The 7,278-nt window shown below is 43.9% G+C and overlaps 1 non-coding gene across 1 annotated transcript; it reads left to right on the plus strand.

The window, feature by feature from the left end:
- Window positions 1-5,798: 5,798 nt before the first annotated feature.
- Window positions 5,799-5,871, plus strand: Trnam-cau (transfer RNA methionine (anticodon CAU)). Its single transcript has one exon. It is a non-coding gene; the product is annotated as a tRNA-Met (tRNA).
- Window positions 5,872-7,278: the final 1,407 nt, after the last annotated feature.

Below are 7,278 nucleotides of genomic sequence, written 5' to 3' on the forward strand. Positions count from 1 at the left end.
TTTTCTTTCTCTCTCCTTACGCTTTGTTTATTCACTTCCATCTCAAAGACTACTGGTTCTTCCTTTTTCCTCCTCCTCCTCCTCCTCCTTGTACTTGTGTTCCTCTTCCTCCTTTCATACCCTTCTTTCCTTTTATAATATTACATCATCATCATCATCGTCTCCTTTTGTTATTGTTGTTGTTGTTGTTGTTGTTGTTGTTGTTGTCGTCCTCCTCCTCCTCCTCCTCCTCCTCCTCCTCCTCCTCCTCCTCCTCCTCCTCCTCCTCCTCCTCCTCCTCCTCCTCCTCCTCCTCCTCCTTCTCCCTTCCCCTTTCCCTTCCCCTTCCTCCTCCTCCTCCTCCTCCTCCTCCTCCTCCTCCTCCTCCTCCTCCTCCTCCTCCTCCTCCTCCTCCTCCACTTCCATTTCCTGGTCGTATCTTAGAAGTGAGATTTGATTTGCCTCTCCCTCTCTCCCATCCTCGAGTTTCATTGATGTGTTTCTTCAGTACCACCTTCTTAGTGTCTCATGGGAGTACTTCATAGCTGCCCCTTTTCATTTGGCCGTGTGGGGTGTGTCTGTCTATCAATATATTTACCTACTTATCTATCTTATCTGTCTGTCTGTCTGTCTGTCTGTGTCTGCCTGCCTATCTGTTTATCTATCTATTTATCTACCTACCTACTTCCTGGCTGACTCTCTCTCTCTCTCTCTCTCTCTCTCTCTCTCTCTCTCTCTCTCTCTCTCTCTCTCTCTCTCTCTCTCTCTCTCTCTCTCTCTCTCTCTCTCTCTCTCTCTCTCTCTCTCTCTCTCTCTCTCTCTATCTATCTATCTATCTATCTATCTATCTATCTATCTTTCTAGCTATCCATCCATCCATCCATCCATCCATCCATCCATCCATCCATCCATCTATCTATCTATCTATCTATCTATCTATCTATCTATTTATATACCTACCTGCCTACTTACGTACCTACCTACCTGATCTACCTATCTACCTACCTACCTTTCTATCTATTTATCTATCTATCTGTTTGTCTATCTATCTATCTATTTTTCTATCTACCTATATATCTATCTCTTTGTATTTCTGTCCGTCTCTCTTTGTGTACCTGTGTTCAGCTTCCATCTCACCTGTCTTCACCTGTATTGTGAAGTCGCGACAGGACAATCAGCTCGTATTGATTGAAGTCATCGGTGTTGCCCTCGCCACCTCGTCCGCTTCCTCCTCCCCTCAGCCTCACTGGTCAAGGTCATCGCGTCTCGTGCCCGTGTCGCCTCCCCTCCACGGCCTCACTCCGTTTCTCTTCCGCGACCACTGCCAATATATATCTCAAAGGGCCTCTCTAGTTGGCTGTATAGTAATGAACTGACCACATAGATATATAATTTGTTTACGATATTTCATGCTGACCGGTGTATTCTGTAGTGTGGTTTGTTTGTTTTTAGCTAAACTTTTCGTTATTTAGATTACTGTGCATTGTAGCAGATTTTTTTTTCAGTTTGAACACCCTTTAAAGCGAAAACTGTAACAGGTTTAGTCTATCAGTCTAATGGAATAGTCTCAGTAATGGTGTTGTTAGCGCCTGGAACAGGAATCTTTGAAAAGAGGCTGGATAAATACACGGTTAAGAATGATGGGTGGCTAGAGGTGTGTATGTTTTGTACAGGGACTGCCACGTGTTTTCCACATTCACTGATGTTCTTATGTGCTTAATTATTTTATTTCGCAGCATTTACACTTCTACAGTAACCTGTGACATCTTTAGACTACTCTAGTATAAAGTATGAATTATTTACATCAAGGTTTGTCTGTCAGGAAGATTTCCACTGTGTTGTGTTTATTGCGCCACAGTCAGTTTGTGTGAGGAGTCCCTGTCTGAAGCCAGCCTAGGCCGCTGAGGCGCAGCTACAACAGCCTCCTAGAAAAGTATTAATTCCCTTCAGATCCTGGGACTGCTGGGCCTGAGAGGCGGCGAGCGTCAGTGTCTCCTGGGAAGAGGCGGGACTGCCGGGTTAGGGTTGGCGGTGAAAGAACGAGGGAGCAGCTCAGGCGCAGATAAAAGCGTATTTACAAGGGATTTGGCGTATAAATGAGGGAAGGAAAGGCGGGATCAGCGATGGGAGTGTGTAGGGCGCTGGAGGGCTCGGCTGGTGCGTTGTGGAGTCGGCGGCCTGAGGATGGAGGAGGAAGAGTTAGAACGTTCACCCATAGAGAAAAATCTACAGCTTAAAATCGCAGTAAATGACGCAGAGCAGGACACATGATCACATAATCTCCCGAAGCTGCACGTAACATTGCATTAAACTTTACCCGCATGTGGGAAAATGAGACGCTGTGGTATCTAGGGAGACTGAAGAGAAGACAACGAAAATGCTTTACGTACTTTCTGGAGGGGAACGAAGTGCTCTTAGAAAAATTACTCTTGAGATGGGGAAAAAAAAAAATGCGAACTGGGAAAAGATGCGAGAATTAATGAGATGGAAAAACACAGTAAGGGAAGAATAAACGATAAAATGCTGTCCTCCACTGTGAGACGCAGGGGAAGGAGGCGATGGTGAAGATTATTGCATTAGTGGTATGGTGATGGCACTGTGATGGTGGTGGTGGTGGTGGTGGTGGTGGTGGTGGTGGTGGTGGCTGGACGTCTCAGTGAGGAACAAGGCGGAGGTGCTGGTGGGGTCGTGTCGGTATTGAGGAGTGATTTTACCAGCCATAAAGACTTTAATGGGTAATATATATGCAAGTTAAAGGTTTGTTTATGCCCTCAGCTGCTATGATGTGCGGGGGATATAGAGCCAACACACACACACACACACACACACACACACACACACACACACACACACACACACACACACACACACACACACACACACACACACACACACACACACACACACACACACACACACACACACACAAGGCTTCAGAAAGTGAGATCGGATACGGTAATTTTGTTCGCTACATAAAAGGGATTCACGGGAACAACACCTTAACTTCCACCATCCGTAATTCTTGGAGCGCGAGGGAAGCAGCACAACGTACAGGAGAATGTGTAAAATGTGAACCAAACGCTTGCAGTATTCCAGGAACACCAACAGAAGGGCGAGGCGGGGAGTGTTCAGTGGAGAGGCAGGTGGTGCGGGTTATAGAGAACGGTTGGTGGGGAGGAGTCTTCGTCTTTACTATCCCACACCTTTTATATTAGTGTCTAATCACACAGAAGGTACGGGTTTTAGGGAACGTTGGGTGGGGAGGAGCCTTCGTCTTTTCTATCCAACACTCTATTTTAGACAGTGCCTGTTATCACAGATTAGATGAGGGTTGTAGTGCTTCTTATCACCGTCTCGTAAGGGCCAATATATCTGTTGCTAATCGTTCTTCCTTTATATTCCTTTGTGTTTCTTTGTGTTGTGAGGAAGAATGTATGAACTTTTTTTTCTTTTTTTTTTATCAGTGGACCCTTTTTTTTGTATGACTTCTGTTGTCCTACGCCAGAGCTCTCTTCTTATGTATAAAAAAGAGAATATCTTGCATAGAGTTCTCATATTTGTCTCGGGTAAGGGAAGCAGAAAGTGCGACGCCAAGCAGAGTGAAGATCGAGTGTAGCAAGGGAGAAACCAGCGAGCGTGCAGGAATAAGCTGGCAAGAGGCAGAAAAATCTTAACTTTGCGGATAAAATGTGTAACGAAATATGATATACATTATGTAGCTCGGAGGAAAATATGAGAAGGGGGAGGAGGAGGAGGAGAAGGAGGAGGAGGAAGAGGATGAGCTTGGTGGAGAACGCTGAAATTGTTCCTTAATGTGCAAGGGATGGGATGTGAGTGGAGCGTGGGCAAATGTGGGAAAAATGAGGAAAAGACGAGTGAGCGGCTGAGGAAAATGGAGTCAACATTGGCGTGTGATGAATGACTGTGGCGAAATAATACCAAGAGAGAGAGAGAGAGAGAGAGAGAGAGAGAGAGAGAGAGAGAGAGAGAGAGCAACATGATTAGACGTTACATAAAGAGACAGACGAACTAGAAGTAATTTTATATCGTTCATCATTTCCTTTATTGTTCATGGAAAAGCAATCAAGAATTAAAAAGCAAGGCAAAAACGTCTTGCTGCACTTAAGGGGAATTAGTTAATAGCCATAAAAATTCGTTGTACTAAAAATATGGCGTTTATTGATGTAGGCAGAATAGATACACGACATATTTTTCATCTGCCTGCCTTTTCCACTTTCATGATTAAAACTACTGCTTCCTGTCGCCCTCTTCGCCTTCCCCCTGCCAAACAATGTCTCCTCTACCAATACTCCTCCACTAAGATCTTTTGCAACGGTACATTTCCACCTTAATCGTAGACCTCCTCTTCTCGACAGATATTCCATTTATTAATCCATTAACTGCCAATGAACTGTATTTCCAGCTTAGTCTTAGCCTTCCTATTCTTATTAGATATTTCACTCCTTAAACTGCTAAATGAACCATGCGATCTTGACTAACACGAGGGAATTTTTCTCAGCAAGAACTAAACCACATGCATTGAAAACGTGTGCCAAGTATTCGATCACTTTCTTTACTGTGAGTGTTATCTTGCAAAATTACAATCTAAAAAATAAACAAGAACATTTTATTAAGTCGTGAAGCTGTAGCAATCAAAGGGTTAGGTGTTGGCTTTGTGATGCCTGGGTGTTTCCTCATAATACTTCGTGTGTTTGGCTTTCCTTGTTTTTTTTTTTTTTGACATTATCGCCTAGATGTAGATGGTCGTATATCTGCCAAGGTATTATCTCTGATCCCTGGCTCCTGGCACGCCTTTAGTTATGAGAGAGAGAGAGAGAGAGAGAGAGAGAGAGAGAGAGAGAGAGAGAGAGAGAGAGAGAGAGAGAGAGAGAGAGAGAGAGAGCGACTGAGATTAAGTCTTCATCGCAGGTCCCCGGGCCGTGAAGCAGATACGTAAGACCTGTCCGACGAATCCACCAGTTTCCTCTGAAAATATATATCTGATCTCTCTCTCTCTCTCTCTCTCTCTCTCTCTCTCTCTCTCTCTCTCTCTCTCTCTCTCTCTCTCTCTCTCTCTCTCTGAAGAATTAAAAGCAGATTCAGAAATGAGGATGAGGAGGCTCGGAATCAAATAAAAAAATCAGTACATCAGATTCCACGAGAGAGAGAGAGAGAGAGAGAGAGAGAGAGAGAGAGAGAGAGAGAGAGAAAATGGAAAAAGTCGTATAAATAACAGACCTAAAAGAAACCACAAGACTAGATAAAGGTAAAAAGAAAACAAAAGAAACCAGTGAGAAACAAAAAAAAAAAAAGTGAGAGAAAGAAATACTTAAGAGGTCAGGGAGGAAAAGATTGACCCTCAGAGAAAGTGAGACGAAGAGAGGAGACGGAGGAGGTGAAGGAAGCGAAGAGATGGTGTGAGAGGGGAGTGATTTAGGAGGATGGAAGAGATTAGAGGTGATAGGAGGGGATGAGATGAGGTGCACTGAGTAGGGAAAGGAGGTTGAGGATGAGGGGAAGAGGCTGAGATGAGGGGAAGAACTAGAGAACTGGTTTGGATGGGGAAGAGCTACGATAAGGGTGGATTCAGTAAAGAGGGGTAACATAAGGGGAAGAACTGCAATAAACGGTGAGGAGGGTGACATTTTGGATGAGGGTAAAAGGCTGATATGAGGGGAGATGCTAGCGTGGATGGAAAAGGAATAGAATAAGAGGAGGGGATGAGGGGAGAAGGTAAGCTAAGGGGAGGGACTGTGATAAAGTTCTTATGTTCTTATGTTCTTATGTTCTTATGTTTAGTTCTTATGTTTAGGTTTAGTGCCTCGATGGCGCAGTAGGCAGCGCGTGAGTCTCATAATCTCAAGGTCGTGAGTTCGATCCTCACTCGGGGCAATTGTTTTTTCAGAAGCGGATGCCATCGCCTTGCAGACAGACTTAGATAGAATGAATGAATGGACGGATAGATGGCAAATGCAATTTAATATCAATAAATGCAAAGTGCTTAGCGTAGGTAGAGGAAACCCACACAATAGGTATACATTAAACACCCAAACTCTGGTAGGTACAGGGTACGAGAAAGATTTAGGAGTTATAGTTAGCTCTGAACTCCGTCTAGGGAAACAATGCATAGAAGCCAGAAACAAGGCAAATAGGGTACTAGGATTCATTTTTAGGAGTGTTAAAAGTAGAAGGCCGGAAGTAATATTAAAGTTATACTTGGCGCTGGTCAGACCTCATCTAGACTACGCTGTGCAGTTCTGGTCCCCACATTACAGGAAAGATATAGGTCTATTAGAATCAGTACAGAGGAGAATGACTAAAAGGATACAGGGGATGAGGAGTATTCCTTACAAAGCGAGGTTGAAGCGGTTAAATTTACATTCTCTAGAGAGACGTAGGTTAAGAGGGGACCTGATAGAAGTCTTTAAGTGGTATAAGGTTTATAACAAGGGAGATGTAAGCAAAATTCTTAGGATCAGCAACCAGGGTAGAACAAGAAATAACGGGTTCAAGCTTGAAAAATTTAGGTTTAGGAAGGAGATAGGAAAAAATTGGTTCTCAAATAGAGTGGTAGATGAGTGGAACGGACTCAGTAATCATGTAGTTAGTGCTAGGACACTAGAGAGCTTTAAGAGAAGATTAGACAAGTTTATGGATGGGGATAACAGATGGAAATAGGTAGGAGTGTTTCATACAGGGACTGCCACGTGTAAGCCTGGTCGCTTCTTGCAGCTTCCCTTATTTCTTATGTTCTTATGTTCTTAAAGGGTAAAGAGAGGTACGATTTGGATGAGGGGAAGGAAAGAGGGGATAGAGTGAGGGGAGATAATGGGGTGAGAGGAAGCGATCGGGTGCCGTTAAGAATTCCTCCTATGATGGCTTCTGTCGTGGTCTGTTTGGAATTTCTCATCTCTTCTTCTGAAAGTTTTCTCTCTCTCTCTCTCTCTCTCTCTCTCTCTCTCTCTCTCTCTCTCTCTCTCTCTCTCTCTCTCTCTCTCTCTCTCTCTCTCTCTCCAAGTTTGCTGAGTCTTTTTTTTTTTTCGTTCGTTCATTCTTTCTTCTTTTTCTTTCTCTTCTCTTAGTTCTTCCCTTGGGCGTCTTTTCCTTCAGTGATCTCTTTTATTATTTCCTTTGTCCTTCTTTGTTTCGTTTTCTTTTGTCTAACTATTCCTCTCTCTCTCTCTCTCTCTCTCTCTCTCTCTCTCTCTCTCTCTCTCTCTCTCTCTCTCTCTCTCTCTCTCTCTCTCTCTCTCTCTCTTTCTCTTTCTCTCTTTCTCTCTCCTCCCTCCCCCCTCCCTC

Source organism: Scylla paramamosain, chromosome 5 (assembly GCF_035594125.1).
Source record: "Scylla paramamosain isolate STU-SP2022 chromosome 5, ASM3559412v1, whole genome shotgun sequence".
Taxonomy (NCBI): Eukaryota; Metazoa; Arthropoda; class Malacostraca; order Decapoda; family Portunidae; genus Scylla; species Scylla paramamosain.